At 41.5% G+C, this 16,226-nt stretch overlaps 1 protein-coding gene across 3 annotated transcripts in view; it reads right to left on the bottom strand.

Moving 5' to 3' along the window:
* Positions 1-16,226, bottom strand: part of ncalda (neurocalcin delta a) — a 66,220-nt gene that overhangs the window by 32,346 nt on the left and 17,648 nt on the right. Inside the window, exon 1 of one of the 3 annotated variants that reach the window (XM_026185675.2) lies at positions 4,577-5,427. The exons of the other annotated variants lie outside the window; for them this stretch is intronic. The gene's annotated coding sequence lies outside the window, so the exon portion shown is untranslated. Of the gene's footprint in view, positions 1-4,576; positions 5,428-16,226 lie in introns of those variants that run through there. 3 annotated transcript variants of the gene reach the window in all.

Below are 16,226 nucleotides of genomic sequence, written 5' to 3'. Positions count from 1 at the left end.
GCCCATACTTTCAAAGTGTTTCCACCTCAAATTAAAGCCACGTGCTACACAAAAGCAGAAATTATAGCATAACACTTTGTTTTTACGCCATTAAACAAACCATCAGCGGCGCTGCGTGTTTGCATGAGCAGCCCTTTATTGATTTTGTGGCATGTTCTCCTGTTTGCACGCGACAACCAGGCAGTTTTGCTAACTTTCCAATGAACCCGGCATAGCGTGTCTTTACAGCACTACGTTCTACTTTTATTCTTGGGCTATAACAATTTTTCATGATAAAGTGATCAAAATAAATCCTTTTTTATCCCTAATTATCTTACTCTGAGCAATCCTCAGCATTTTAACTCTTGTCCCTTTAAGCCTACCATTATTCAAACCAGAAGGTTAAGCTAACGTTCTTCTCACGGGCTGTCCTCTGGCTTCACCTCGGCAATCTGAATATGCTACTCATAGGCACCATCTCCTCCACCTGCAGGTGCAGAGGTTCAAAACTCCAACCAAAAACCATCCTGTCTCATACTGATTGACAGTTTTAAAAAGAAAATCAGGTCCAGAACATCTGCAGGAACAAAGATACAGCAGGACATGTTTTGGTAAATGTTACACTTTTTGCCTGAATATGGTGGATAAAGTCTTTCAAATAACAACTGTATGTATATGCTTTGCTATCGTTGCATGACACAAAGGCACTGAAAGGCCGGATGATGTGAAGAACCTGTGCTGTCAGGAAATACCAAAGGTTACATATCTCCCTGTGTCATCACTCACAGCTGCTTTTATATGTACAAATTCAGCTTGCAGCACTTGCAGCTTTGCTATAAGCAACATGTGACAAGACATTTAATCTCACATACAGCTTATATTGTTATATTCTGACTCCTCAGCACACTCTTTTATAAATTAAACAACCTTTGCTTTTAGCTTTAGCCTAGCTGAAAATTCGGTTTCATCAGTGCTCTGCTGACTAAAAAGTCCTCTGAGAATTGGCGTGAACAAATAAACATGATGCTGTTTAGCTACTGATGGGCTCAAAAAAAAAAAAAAAAAGAAAATGTAGCCACTGTTGTTTTGAGTTTTTTCTCTAGTAAAGCAAGGAAAAGTGCTGATAACTTTCTTACATAACTAAGAGTTTAGAGCAGTCTAAAGCCTGAGCTTTTGCCTCACAGGGATTATGTGTACACACACTGACCTCATTATTTGACATTTTTACCATGGGTCATCCCATGTCAGCTCACCAAATGCTTCCAGCCTGCCTGTCTCTGATTTCCCGGAAGAAATTACAGGGTGACGATACAATTTTGAAGTTTCCACTGTTATTTTCCTCATAAAAATCTTTTTGTGATGAAGATGGGGTCATGTTGAAAGCATCAATTTTTGTGCTTCCATAGTTAAGGCTATACTGGATTAATGGTTCATACATAAGTTAGCCTAGTGCATGAGACACACATTATAGAATAGACTTTCTGTCACAATTATTAGACTACACATTCTGAGGCTGCAGAAGATATGATATCATTTATGATATAATATCATAAATTTTGGATATGTTGCTATCAGACACCAAATCTTCCTATAAAAGTCAAATAGAAATTGTTAGATGATGATGTCATTCTACTGGAACATTATAATAGACTCAAATATGCTAGTGCAGATTGTGCTATCTAACTTTCAAGCAAAATCAAGCGTTGAGAAATTTTATATTAAACTTTTATATACATTTTTTTTTTTTACATTCTTTTATATTGAAATGATCAGGCTGAAAATGTTTCTGAAAATGTAAGTAATTGATATGTTTGATGAACATCTGTTGTGTTGGGACCTTGAGAGGCACAGAAACAACATTCAAGCTCCAGATAGGAAGGGCCCAGCCAGACGGTGGATTCAAATCCAAGACTTTTAATACCTTTTTATACCATCTAAGAATATTTTTTATATTCAAACCTAAAGTGAGCACTGAATTAGTATTTGAAGTCTTGAAGACTTCTAGGTTGAACAAAGTAAGAGCAATCCAGACCGGAAAAACATCCAACTGCCTTCCTAAGTGTCTGTCTGTTCTCTTATCTCTGTATATTTCTCACTTAAATTACTTTTTTCTCTTTCTCCCTGCCTTTGGCCATAAATCAACAGTTACATAAACTGCCTTCAAGTTAGTTTCCACCAGTGCTAGATGAGACTCCCTTAAGTACAAAACAGGATGTTATAGAAGCCTGGCTCGTACAGTTCAGCTGAGCATGTGTGTAGCAGAATTAAACTTCTCCAGGTTTTTCGGCGGATGTGGGCATAAACACATCGCTCAAACGTCTCTGTGTGAGTGTGGGCTCGGTTGCTAGAACACGAGACGGGAGAAGGGTCGACTTTTTCCATGATATAACCGTATTAAATCAGCTGAGACCGAACATATAAATACACGCGAGCTTGGAGAGGCTACATTTGCGCTCACCTGGGTCCAGCAATAACGTTCTCATTCATGTGCACTGAACAGAAACAGAGCCAGTGATGTGCACACAACCAACTGCCAAACTCTGCTCCTGTCACACACCTGAAACCACACACACGCTTGCATACACACTGTGTACGCTTGCAAACTCGCACTTTTACACAGGTGATGCAGCTGATGTTTGCACAGAGCTCTGAAGCTGCAGAGCAGATGAAGCACATCAGCAGCCTAAGAAATAAACAGCTTCAACTAATGATTATGATTATGCAATTCTCTAATATTGCACTGTTTGCTAAGGCATTGTTAGATTTAAAGCCAAAAAAGTGCATTTAGTATGCCTGGGTTCCTTAAAGTAGATCAGTATTTATCATTGGATGACATATTTTATGTATGATGGTAGAAAAAGAGCATTCCTGCCTCAGTTTTGGGGGCATTTGGCCCTTTTTGATTTAGAAACAGACAGAAAGCTGTTTTACAGTTTAGCTATCAGATGCAGTTAATCACTGTTTTCACGCAGCCACTCACACGGAACAATGAATAAAACTGCGATCTGGGCGTGAATTTGATTTTTCAGCTGTATACTGCTACCTTTCTCTGTATTTTAATATGTGTCTCCTCTCTGCAAACATGCTTTCATACTGCCAACATTCCCAGCCTGTTGAACAGATATGAAGACAGATATAATTTCTTTCTGTCCCTTGACTCATGCGGCCCATTTTGCAACAAGGTGAGACCCTCAGGCTTACAGGACATTTGGGACTGCTTAACATGGAAGCTGCACTTAAAGTAGAGCAACGTATGCCTTCAACTGTAGCTTGCACAAATTATTACGTGGCAAAATTCATTCAATTTCAATGTTTTTGAGGTCAGTCTAGGAATAATCAGCTGATAATCCATCTGAAAGGGGGCATAAAAAGGAGTGACTTATGTCTGTACTGTTTATTTGCCTAAACCATCTTATCTAATAACATTCACAGATAACAAAATCTTTTTAAATGGACCATTTATGGTATTCTACAAAGACCACACTTTGAATGCAGTACACACACACACACACACACAATTAGGCGAGTGCTAATTTGTGCCCTAATATTCTGTACAGAGGCGGACATTTCATTAGATGACACTTTAGATACAGTGACAGAAACCGGTTACATGCTTTTGGCCGATCTCCACTTCATTCATTTGGGAGGAGGGAGGCACTGCTGAGGAAAGGATGAGAGGAAGAGATAAAGTCTCGCAGTTTAAGAGAAGCAGCGAGAGAGACAGAGGGAGGGAGGAGGACTGACGAGTGGATCCAAACCACTTGTTATCCGCATTTCCCCTTCTTTCCACCCTATTTGGGCTAAATACTAGCTGGCATGCTTTTGTGAGAGGCATGCAGGGAGGTGGGGGGGGGGGGGGGTGTCTGGTGGTGAAAAGGGGAGCTTGTCAAGCTTGCCAAGAAAAGTCAGCAAAAAAAGAAGAAAGAAATAAACTCCTCTAGACAAAAAAAGCTCTTCTATCTTTCCATTATTGATTTGTTCTAAAAAAAACAACAACAACCATTTTTGTAGTGCATTTCTCTGAGGCTTTCCCATCCCCTCTGAGGGGGGCAGGTGGCAGCTGCTCTGCCCCCCACCACTTCCCCGCCTCTGACTCTCTGGCAGACAGAGTACGAAGCTCCAGCCCACACTACTGCCTGTAACATTAGTAAAGCTTTGAAGAAAAAGCCATGTGGAGCTCCACACACGGCCCCATGTAATGTTCACACTCTCCTTCCTTCTCTCTTCTATCTGTGCACTCACTTCCTGCAAGGGCTTCGAAAACAGATCCGCCTGTGTTTGCTGCAAAAGAAAGCAACTAGTCTTCAAGAGCCGACCCTGAGCGGGGATCTCCCTCGAAACCCTCCGACATCACCCGGCATTTCTGCACTTAATACATTCCGAAGTTTAGATTGAAAGGTGACAAAAAAAGCACTCTTGACACACACACACAGTGTCATTTGCCACTTCCCTTTTGCACGGGTACGTGTTTTAAGTACACGAAACGAAAGCCATCCTTGATCCAGCTTTAACTTCACTGCACACTGTTCCAGAAGCAACCGCTGGCTGATAAAGCACACAATACACACACACAAAAGAGAAAACACAGGAAGCTTACCTCACTTTGTAGCAATGTACAAGCTGTTCAGCAGTCCATCACCCAGCACTTTCTCTCTAGACTAACTTTGTGGCACTAGCAGCAGCAGCAGCAGCAGGAGGAGGAGGAGGAGGAGGAGGAGGAGGAGAAGCAACAGGCGAGAATAAAAGAAAGCACCAGAGAAAACAAATATGAAGCAAGAACGAGAGAGAGGGGAGGGGGGGAGAACAGTCGAGAGGGGGTAGGAGGAGAAGAGTGCCTGAGAGAGTGAAGCAGAGCTGACGGTGACTGACTCCCAGACTCTCCTAGTCTGAGAAGGTTTATTCAAAGCCCACAAACTAATTGCTTCTCAGACTGCTTGCCTGCCTCCCAGGCCTGACGTCAGCAGTCACATGACCTTGCTGTGGTGTGGAGGGGAAATGAAAAGGGGAGGGCAGACAGCGAGTCACAGAGGGAGAAATAAAGAGACAGAGAAAAAGACACAGGGAGAGAGAGTGCGAGAAGGAGAAGCCGGTGTTGCCTTGGTAACAGGAATTCTGCACCACAATGATTTCAATAGGTCATCTGACACACAAATGCACGCACGCACACACACACAGATTCTTAGTGTTAAAACACAGACTCACGATGAGCAGTTGGAGCGAAGGAAGAGGTAAGAGAGAAAAGGCGAAGTGGAATAAAAAAGTTTCTGTTTCTCCAAATCTTATTCAAAAATGTGTTACAAAAAAAAATCACCACTTCACCCGCCCGTACAGTGCCTGTCTGTAAAGCTCAAGTTCGAAACCTTCCATATATGTTGCGTTGGCTTCCAGAGGTAACTGTTCACTTCTGTTGTTTATGCTGAAACGTCTAACAATACTCAATTTCTGCAGGACCCCAGTGATCTATTCAAGACGTGACTACTAAAATAAGTGTGTGGAAGTGAATAAATTATTAATATACCCACATAAACTTACCAAGTTTCATTGATTTAGGGAAGAAGAGACAACAACAGCTGAGTTTCAGTTGTGTCTCTGTTTTAATGTCATTATACTGTAAAATTAAGCTGTAGATACAAAAAAAGGAGCAGTATGATTATACCTCCGTGTTTTATTGGAAACACTACATGCACTAGAGTTAATGAGGCACATCAGCCTGATTCTTTCAGGTAGCAGCGTTTGGTTGAAATGTGCCACAAATGTCCTTTTACAGGAAATAACACACTGATACTCAAGTGGTTTTGAGGTGGAGACTTGCAGGAGAAAATTGATGCCACTCACACACGAGGGGTTAATTTTGAATGTTTTAGTCAGCAGCTTGTTAACCAGACATAAGAGCAGGGAAATGGCTCTGTGCAGACATAACAAAATCCATGTGTAAACATGTGTACAGTTCAGTAATTTATGAGTGTGAATATGGAAGACAAAGGCTCTAGGACGGTTCTGGTCTCAGCAAAAAAAAACACAGACTTCATACAGGAGATGGATGTTACTTTGGGTCTGCCAAACTTGGACAAGGTGGAAGTGCCTTAAACCTGCTTTCTTTCTAATGGCCAACAGGAGGTGTATCTTCTGACTCCTGAAACTAGTCCCCCCCATCCAAGGCACACGACTGTTCAAAACATCTGCTTATAGGAGGCAGCCAATCAGAAGTGTTAAATGAAAGGGATCGCAAAGGGAGCTAAAACAGCTTGTTTCAGAAAATGAATGGTCTGAGGGGGTGAAACAAAGCCGTGTACACGATAAATTTGGATTGTTTTGAATTTACTGTAGTTGACAAATAGAAATTTACAGCTAGAATAGACCTAAATAGGACATTTCTGACATAGTGAAGCAGGCTAACAGATTTCACAGATAACAAATCATTACACGATATAAAGAAAGACAAGAACATCCCATTGATATACTTTGGCATGAACTTAAAGGCTTTCTTTCTAAAAACTGCATTTTGTATTTACTTAAGTTATCTTTGACTAATATTAAAATTGTTTGAGGTGTCAAATGTACAAAACAAAGTTATCATGAACGGGGCAAATACTTTTTGCAGCACTGTAGGTGCAAATATGTTTTTCTTTTTGTACTAGCAATTGTAGCATTAGCATTACATACTCATTTGTTGAAGGGTCATTACACTACCATTTCCAAAATGTTGTTTGCATTGTATTAAGTGTAACTGGGCCAGAGCCCAGTACGAGACAGCGAGACAAAAAAATGGCCAAAGAACCTCCTTGTCCCCCCTCCCTCCCTACACTCATCCAGTCTGTGAGTATGAACAGCTTTGGCATGATAACATCATTTGAATAGCATCTGCTGGCCAGTTGAAAGGAGTGCATTGGGGCCCAGAACAGGGTGGGGATGTGTGGAGGGTGGGGGTGAGGTCAGCCAGGAGAAAAGCACCCTCGGGTTGAACTACTGTGAATAAGGTTATGTATGAATGAGTCAGAGGCACAGAGAAAGAGACTAAAGAAAGAAAAACAGGGTGAAGAGAAGCTACAGAGTGCAAGGAAAAGTCATTCGGAGAGAGAATTTAGAGAGTCTGTCAGGCTGGTAAAGTGACTGAAAGACATATTAGACTAAAGTCTGAGTCCTGGGATTAGTGGGCTGGCTGGTGATGCCTTAAGGTGAATGCAAAGTCTTTCAGAATATGATTTGGCAAAGGAGGTGGGAGAAAATGGTATTTATTATAACCACTGACGGATGATGATGACTGCTGTGAAGTATTTTTTAACGCAGGAGATAAGTAAACATGCTGCAGTAAAATTGTATCATCCAGGATGAAAAATGCATACAGAACCATATAACGGAGTGGCCACTTGAAGCTCGCACTAAAACTAATCAATCCTCAAAAATCTGGATTTCAAATCCAATCAGCATAACACATGGCTTGGGTCTCTATAGCGAAAATAGCCCATCGAAATAACTGGATTATGGGCGTGTGTTATAGGCATCATATGAGTCTGTCCTGTTGTCCGTATTCACAATGTTGTGAAAACTTTTAAAGCATGTTTAAAATAATTACCTAAAAATAATATTGTGCAATTAACAAGAACCTGCGTCCAAGCTCGGGACAATTTGCAGAGATGTGGTGACATAAAACCACATGGATGAGTCTGGGTTTGGCGGTTGCCAGGAGAATGGTACTTAGTTTGACCGCACTGTGACAAGTTTGGTGGCGGGGGATTATGGTGTGGTGTTGTATAGTTGTAGTCGGGCCCCTTAGTTCCAGTGAAAGAAACTCTTAATGCTTCTTAATGCATACCAAGACATTTTGAACACATTCATGCGCTTAACTTTGTGCGAATAGTGTGGAGATGGCCCCTTCCTGTTCTAACATGACTACGCACTATTGCACAAAGCAAGCCCCATAAAGACATGGATGAGCAAGTCTGGTGTGGAAGAACTTGACAGGCCCAAACAGAGTCCTGACCTCATCCTGGTAGAACACCTTTGGGATGAATAAGGGTAGAGACTCCGAGCCAGGCCTCTTGTCCAACATTGGTGTCTGACCTCATAAATGTGCTTCTGGAAGAATGGTCATATATTCCCATAAGCACACTTGTGGAAAGTCTTTCACGTGTTGTTGAAGCTGTTACAGCTGCAAAGGGTGGGCCGAAATCACGTTAAACCCTATGGATTAAGAATGCCATTGCACTTGAGTTCATATGTGTGTGAGGCACATGAGCCAACACTTTTGGCTATATAGTGCATCTATTGTGCTGTATATAGCGCTGTGGAAACACTTTATGTACATATTTCCAGAAAACAGATGCATTACTGTAGACCACCTGGTGTGGCTGCTTTCGAAGCAGAACTTCTACATGCATGCAACCAGTTTCTGGGTATTTGTGTTTGTGCGTGTGGTGTGTATGTTGTGTGTGGATAACAGGCACTAGAGAGAATTCCTTCCTCCTGAAGACTCAGGAAGCAACAGCCTGGGCGGAAGAGAAAACAACAACTCTTTCCAAGGCAAACCCTTCAGAAGTTCTTCCTCTGGAAACGGAAACAGTCCCTGAACACTGTGTCAGTGTTTCAAACACATTTCTAAATAACTCCATTACTGTTTAACTTGAGTTTCTAAAATCAGCTGAAGGCATTAAAATAAACTAAGGTTAGAAACAATGAAAGTTCCTGAATTGGCAAATCAATCAAAACAAGCAGTGCATGAATGCATTCTTATGAGTGGGTTGAAGTTTTGGTGATATTAATATCAGCAGCTGGGCTGGAGGTATTACATAACAACAGCTTATAAAATGGATAATCAGCAGGTCAGCTGAGGCAGGCCCATGATTGTCAACAAGGTTTTGAGTTGTACTGGGGCATTAGTGTTTGATTACGCACTATATTACAGGTCTATTTCTGTGCTACCAATAACAGAGAGAACATTGATTATTGCAGAAAAATCTGTCAGTGCACTTGGTGTCCTGAACATTTGATTTGGTGTGAAATCATTTTAAAACAAAGTTTATAACAAAGGACAACAAAACAGTAAATTTTATTCTGACTGTGGTACTATTTCTGCACTAACCTTTACAGTGAGATATTGCGATTAAAGCTCGGGATGCACGCAATGTGAGTAGTAGCGATCCAATAGCATAAAGACAGAGACCTACGGCTGCAAAATGGCCCATTTTATAATTAAAATATACCAGTAATATTAATAAAAGCATTAGAGAGCGTTTAGCAAGAAGGTTCCGGGACACTCTGCAATCTAGCTGGCAGTTAAGAACATTATCTACTAACCATATATAACAATGGGCTGGCATTGAGGACAGGGTGTAAACCCTGTCAAACAGAACTTGGAGCAGAAAAAAAATGAAAAGATTTTGCTTGATAAGAATTACTTTCACATATCCTGATATGAACTTTGCCCTTGTTTAAAATTAACAAATGTGATCTCACATTTGTACGACATGAAATAAGGAAAATATTATTGTTTTCTTTTAGGATTTCTTGTGAAATTCTAGCATAGGGGTAAATAAATGCTGATTTCGCATGAACTGTTGCTCCATCCTTATCAAGAACTGCTTGGAACAGCATGAAGCATTTCTGTCACTGCATGTCAGATACTGTTAATTGGTATTACAGATAATGTGGCATTGCACAATTGCAAGTCTTGCATTTCTGTGCAAGTTCCAACTGCAACACACACGTATGGGAATCAGCAGAAACCTGGCTGGCAGAGAGGAAAGTGAAATCATCTCCCACACACCATATGGTTATGAATGTAACAATGCACTGTCCTAAGAGGAGACAGAAGACATCCACATGCCCACCACCAACCATATAAATGTGCAGTCATGCAGAAAATCCCATTGGGAAAAATAACCTGTAAAAAAATGAAAAGAAACCCGCAAGGAGGTCACTTGACTGCAAATCCTCCTTCACCCTATAGCAGTTGGAGTCAGGGAGTCTGGCATATAAAGTATATACACAAAGCTGTTCTTATAGCTTTCCATTATTGCCATACGTTCAATTCACAAATCTCACTACACTCAGTAGAACCACTAATCAAAAGCAAATCTCTTCCTTGTGTGTTATGCAACTGCAACACAAGGGGAGGGCAGACTGATGCGCCTCGCTGAACAGGCTAATCCAACATATCACACTGTTTGCCAAAGCACATGACGACAGCATCTCAGAGGTCTGTGTAGTGCAACAAAACACATACGGTAATGCATATTAATTTAATATAAAACATCAGTTGAAGGAGAAAATGATTTGTGCACAAAGTTAAAAAGAACTTGAAAGAGATAAAAACATAAATACATGTCTTTGAGATTGATTAGCTGCAACATTGAAATGATTCATCGCATTAAGGCTGTTATTTCTTTTGCAGACGTTGTTTATATGATGACAGGTATCGGACTGGGAGCAGACCCTACATGTGGACACTGACAGTCAGACAGTAGAACACAGTGAACAAGTGAGTACATACAGATGATAACACACAGGAAAAAGGCAAACTGGGAATAGAGCAGTGTCACTAGGCAACAAATGAAAGTAGTCATAGCCATGCTAGCTGCTGTGTGAGCCTGCATTTGGGCACAATTCAGCTAAACTGTAACATTAACATTACTATGAGGAGCTGGGTGTTAAGAACAACATGTCACCCTTTCATTTGTAATTTCCATGAATGAGACATTGGGAGCAATAGACGTTTCAACAAATTGTTGTCAGAGTGGCTATAAATGTATCAGGAAATGTAGACAGAAAAATGTTACAATTAATAGGTCTAATTTTGCTCATTTCAGATGTCACTAAGTAATAAACTACTACAAATACACAAACATATTAACTAATTTAGGCTAATCAAGTAAATAAATGGGTGGTATCACATGGAAATACTGTATCAGTAATCACAGCCAGAGTAAGGTTATAATTCTCTTTTCTTTCCATTCTGTAGAAACTATGAAAATATGGCAACCAACCAAATGAGAACTGAAACGTTCATCAGCTTAAACTGCATGTCAATCAATATGATTTTATCATCTTTGGTCAGTAGCAGATTTGGCACAGTTCCCTGTGGTCTGCATGGAAGACATCGACTTGTCTGCAAACACTAGCCAATAGGGGTGCAACGATACACAAAATTCACGGTTCGGTTCGATACTTTGGTGTCACGGTTCGATATTTTTTCGATACAAAAAAAAATATTCATGCCTTTTTAATTTGTCATTTATTAAATTTTCACGGCACATTCCGCAACACATCTCTGTGCGTTCATCATTTGTTTGAAGCCAGCTCACCTCCTGCAACTACTTTTCCGAGAATACGTGCTTCTTTTGTGGTTCGGACTCCTTCTGACATTTCTTTGGAGTTCTAAACAAATGTCTGTCCTCCTCCTGAAAATCTTATGTATGCAAACACGCGTTGCAACTTCATATCTTTATTTTGACAGCGAATGCGCACCTGCGGACCACTTATGTGCAGCCCTGGTTATATAGCTCGTCATATTGCAGCCACAGAAATTCTTTTGTCCATGAAACCATAAAGCTGCACTTTCTTTTTGCCTTATAGTCTGATTTGTCATAACTTTTCCGTTTTGTGGTAAGCTTTTCTTTGGCTGTCACTTCTTCACCCTGACCTGTCTTATTTGGCTCAGCAGAACTAAAATATATATCCGGCTGCTTTTACACAGGCACTCACATAAGCTCAGCGATTCTCTGCACGATCAACCTCTCACATGTTTAAGCTTGCTGCGGGAGATTTCACTTGTCATGTTTGCATAGTAAGCTAACGATTGATAAGACGATGTCAGAGGAATTGGTGCGCAAATTATCATCACTCACCAATCAGTAGTGAAAGCAAAAAACAAGCGCAAATTCAAACGCGATTTCAATATGTCACATATTGACAGTGGCTCACCGATGCCAATGACATAATTACCCAGCTACATTTCTGAAAGAATGCAAAAGCATTGACATATATTTTTCCTTCCTATGATAGGCCGACGGGCAGGGCAGAGATAGATTTTGGTAGCCCGACTGAAAAAATCGCTAGCCCCGGGACGTCGGGCTAGCGATTTTGCGAGCCCTGTATCTGATTGAGGAATCACTCATCTTTGGAAAAGAGAGTTTATTACAGAGAAATGTCTCTTTCCAAAATAAAAGCTATACTATACGCTTCTTCTGGGCTATATTCTCAGCAGCATATTAAACATATCAGGTCCCCATAAGGAGAATCATGTGCTAACGGCTGTCTAAATGACTCGGGTAAAGTTTGTAGCATGCGTGCTTGTTGTTTTTGTCTGCTTCCACTTGTCTTTGCACTAGGATGATGTCCGCGTAAATGTGCAGTCGTATTCGTTGTGTTCCCACTAGTGCTGTCAGCGTAAATCTCGTTGAAATGACGTTAACGCCACAACATGGCAAATCTCCGTTAATGAGCTACCGCGGATCGCCCCGTGCGTGGGGCTGGATGGCCAACACGTTAATGAGCTAACTGCGCTAACACACTAGCTCCCACCCATGTAATTGAGCATTGCGTGGCACATCCAACATACTGTTTTACTTTAGTCCATGACGCGCTTACCTTCAGGGTCATATGTCACATGAAAACCAAAATAGTTCCAAACGCCAGATCTGAATGAGGGTGGGGGAGGTTCAATTTGCCACGAGCTTAGCTTCTGTCTCGCTAGCTTGCCCTGCGCTCAGTGAATCTGCGTTCGACTACTCCGCCTAGGCTGCACTGTCGAGCGCAGATCCACTGAGCGCTCAACACAGACAGCATCATCAGAAGGAAAGTTGATAAAATAAATTAAAAATTTATTTTGTATTGTTCGATACATATGCGTACCGAACCGAAAGCACTGTATCGAACGGTTCAATATCGATACAAGTATCGTTGCACCCCTACTAGCCAACCATTTGCTAAGCAGTTGCGAAACTGTTTGATGGAAACTAGAAACTGAGACAGCTGGGCTTCAAACTAAAAGTTGTGCAATACCACTGAAACCAACATCTTTTAACATCTGCAACTTTTACTTTGAAGGTGAACTGTCTCCGTTTCTGGTTTACACTGCAATTTCTCAAGTTTCCACTTGGTTAGCAATCTGCAAGCAACCATAGCAATTCACCCAGTTATAGCCAGCAACTATTCGCAAACTGGTCCGAGAATACGTATCTGTAACAAACCCACAGCAGACCCGGGTGCACGTTCATGCTTTCAAGCATCTCTTTATTAGAACTCAAGGTTGCCATTCGCTCTGGCTGAGCAGGTGGGTGAGCTGTTGGTGAACCCAGTGGTTGCTCCGTGGCCCTCCTACGGGTAGCAGGAACAGGCGCAGGCACAAGCCGGGTACAAGCCGCTCCCACCCGAGGAGTGGGGATGGGTGCGGTGGGAGGCTGCTCAACATAACAAACAACCAATAACAACAAACACAGGACCCAGTACAATATTTAAATCAGTGGGGCATGATTGTGGATGCCGTGCAGGAAGTCATGCCCCGCCACAGTATCTTTCCCTAGTGACTGGAGGTTGCCAATCAGCTTCCTGCCCCAAGTGACTAAAGCCTAACTAGAGCACTTGTGGCTCCTAGAGTTTCCAGAAGTTGAATGGGAGGCAGACCCTTCAGCTATGGGGCTCCCCTGCAGTGGAACTAGCTCTTGTGTTCACACGACAGACTCTAATTTGACCTGAAGCAGAAAAATGACTGTACTTCTCTCCTCATATTCATTAATCATATTAATTGTGTATGAGTCAAATGTGTCTATATTTCCTCACAGTCCAGAGAGATGAGAAGATTGTTACTTACAGAATGGATTTATTTAATTCTATTTATAGCTAAAGAGGTGGGCTGTGAAGAAATGGGAAATTTTCAGTGAAAGAAAGGTTTGTTATACAATCGGCAAAGTGTCTCAAGAGTTACTCAATAGCATTACAACCCACTCTTTCCTAAATGATTCAGAAGGCTGAAGACAAGACTGATGACCAGTCTGTCCCATCCCATTGTTTTTTATGGCAGATGGCAGGCTGGATGCAGAGAAAGGATTAAGCAGAGCCCACTGTCTCAGTCTCTCTCTTATCAGAACACAGCAGGTTGGGAGCCAGAAGCAAGAAAAAGCAACATCACCACCTCCCCTATGAGTCACTCACTGGTCCCCTGCTCACTATTACTTAGAGCCAGCACGAACACAATGAATACATATGTAAAGACCCAGCATACAAACACTCCCACAACTGCAACAGTCTTACAGAAATAGAGCCGCTGGGTTCACATACTGATGACTGCCTGCTGGGGAGAAGGGAACAGATAGATGCAGCTCTCCAATCAAATGTCAGACTTGATCAAATTCAAGAAGGAAGCTCAAAGCAGCAGAAGATATTTTGGCATTTTGATTTCTATTCACCCAGAACTTCCAGTGAGTCACGCAGAATTTTTTTCCCCAACTTTGGACAAACACAAAAAGGTTGATGAAAAAGAGCTAACACTGTAAACGGACTGATTGCACTGCAGCGTGCACAGAGTGTTATCCACTTTCCCATTTAATTCTCACATGTGCGTATCTAAACTTTCAATTTAGATACACAAAAAGAGTTCCTGCCCAAAACAGCTAACTGTGATTGCTTCCATTGATAAAATATTATCAGTAAACTGAAATCAAAATTCAGTGACACCCCACCTCCCCTTTTAGATTTTAGATTAGCAGAAGCGGAAGAGGTTCCACTGACTCCAAGTGACCTCAAGTATGAGTGGGGGAGGCGCAGTTGCTGGCTGTCCTTGTTTTTTGCAGTAGACCTCTTATATGGACAAGCTGCAGCTGTCTGTAACTGTGAGAGACATGTCTGTGTGTGTGTGTGTGTGGGGGGGGGGGGGGGGGGGGTGTGGCTAACAACTAAGACTGAACATGTGTGGATCAAAGACCAAAGGATGCTCGGTCCATTTATCTCTTTTAACACACACACATGCACATATTTGTCCGTGTCTTATGAGTAACTGTAACGGCCCTTGTTCAGAGGGAGATCTGGGGGCCTGGGAACTGTGTCGAAATCACACTGGGCTTCCTCTGGCTCATCTTGGAGTCATGGGAATCAACACTGACTAAAAACAACAGGGCTCATGCATGCCGCAGAGTGACAACTCCACATTTCACCAATTCAGACTGGACACAGCAAACCATCTTCACAAGGAAACGGAAAGAGAAATCTCTTCTTTATAATGATGTAGCTCATTTCAACAAGTGTTAGTACTGGAACATTTATATATTTTGTGGGTATCTGTGTCAATGTTCCCAGAAAGAAAAAAATCCCACACACACTAGGTTACTTCTACTCCCAACTGAGAATACCTGCTGCAGTTTCACATTAAAAGCTTTCAATATGGTCAAACACAAGATGACTTGTGTACCAAAGTACTCACAGAAAATACTATGTGGTAATCATAGCCTGTATAAAAGACAGACATGTCTTCAACCTGAATTCTTTGAAGTGGTGAGCAGATGGGCGACTCCCTTGAGTGTAGAAAAACTTGCTGTATTCCTCATTTTCAAAATCAGGTCCACCCCTCGCTTGTCACAACAGGTTTAAAAACACCTAAATCGTGATGATGAAAATGCCGGTGGCTATGTCTCTAAATTATGTACAGTCTATGGTATTTTCACTTAGCTTTTTCAGTTACACTGCTTTCACTATGGCCTTTTGACCCAAGTCAACAGGGCTTGATAAAAAATGATCAGGGTTACACCTAGAATTATGTTCCTGGCCTGTGACCCGTAGAATCAAAACGATCAGATCTTATTTTAAAAGACTGAAAGCGCCGCAAACTGCCACTACTATCAGCACTACTTTGAAAACTGAACAATAGATTGCTCAGTAATTATGAAAACTTTTGTTTTTTTTTAAAAACAGAAACCTCACTGAAGCATTTAGTTTAATAAAGCTTAATCGGCTTAGTGTGCCACGGTGTTCTTTGCCTGTTATAAAAATCTATATTTGTAGGGTTGAAATGCAGAGAAAAGGTTGGTACAAACACGAGTGAGCAATGTGTTCCTCCTGATTACCCCACAGGTTCACAGTGTACCCTGGTTTGCTTTATCACTCTTTCATGTTGGAGGTGTGATAATATTAATGTGGAAAGAAACCAGTGGCTACTGTTTTGTTTTTTTGTGCTAACCTTTACTTGATTTTAGAGCACAGGCTTGGTCAGATCTGCAAAAAAACAGGGTGCAGCCACAACAACCTGGTGCTGAATGCCC

This window comes from Astatotilapia calliptera, chromosome 11, assembly GCF_964374335.1.
Source record: "Astatotilapia calliptera chromosome 11, fAstCal68.1, whole genome shotgun sequence".
NCBI classification, from domain to species: domain Eukaryota; kingdom Metazoa; phylum Chordata; class Actinopteri; order Cichliformes; family Cichlidae; genus Astatotilapia; species Astatotilapia calliptera.
Note: the sequence above shows the minus strand (reverse complement) of the source record. Positions and strands in the feature narration are given on the sequence as shown.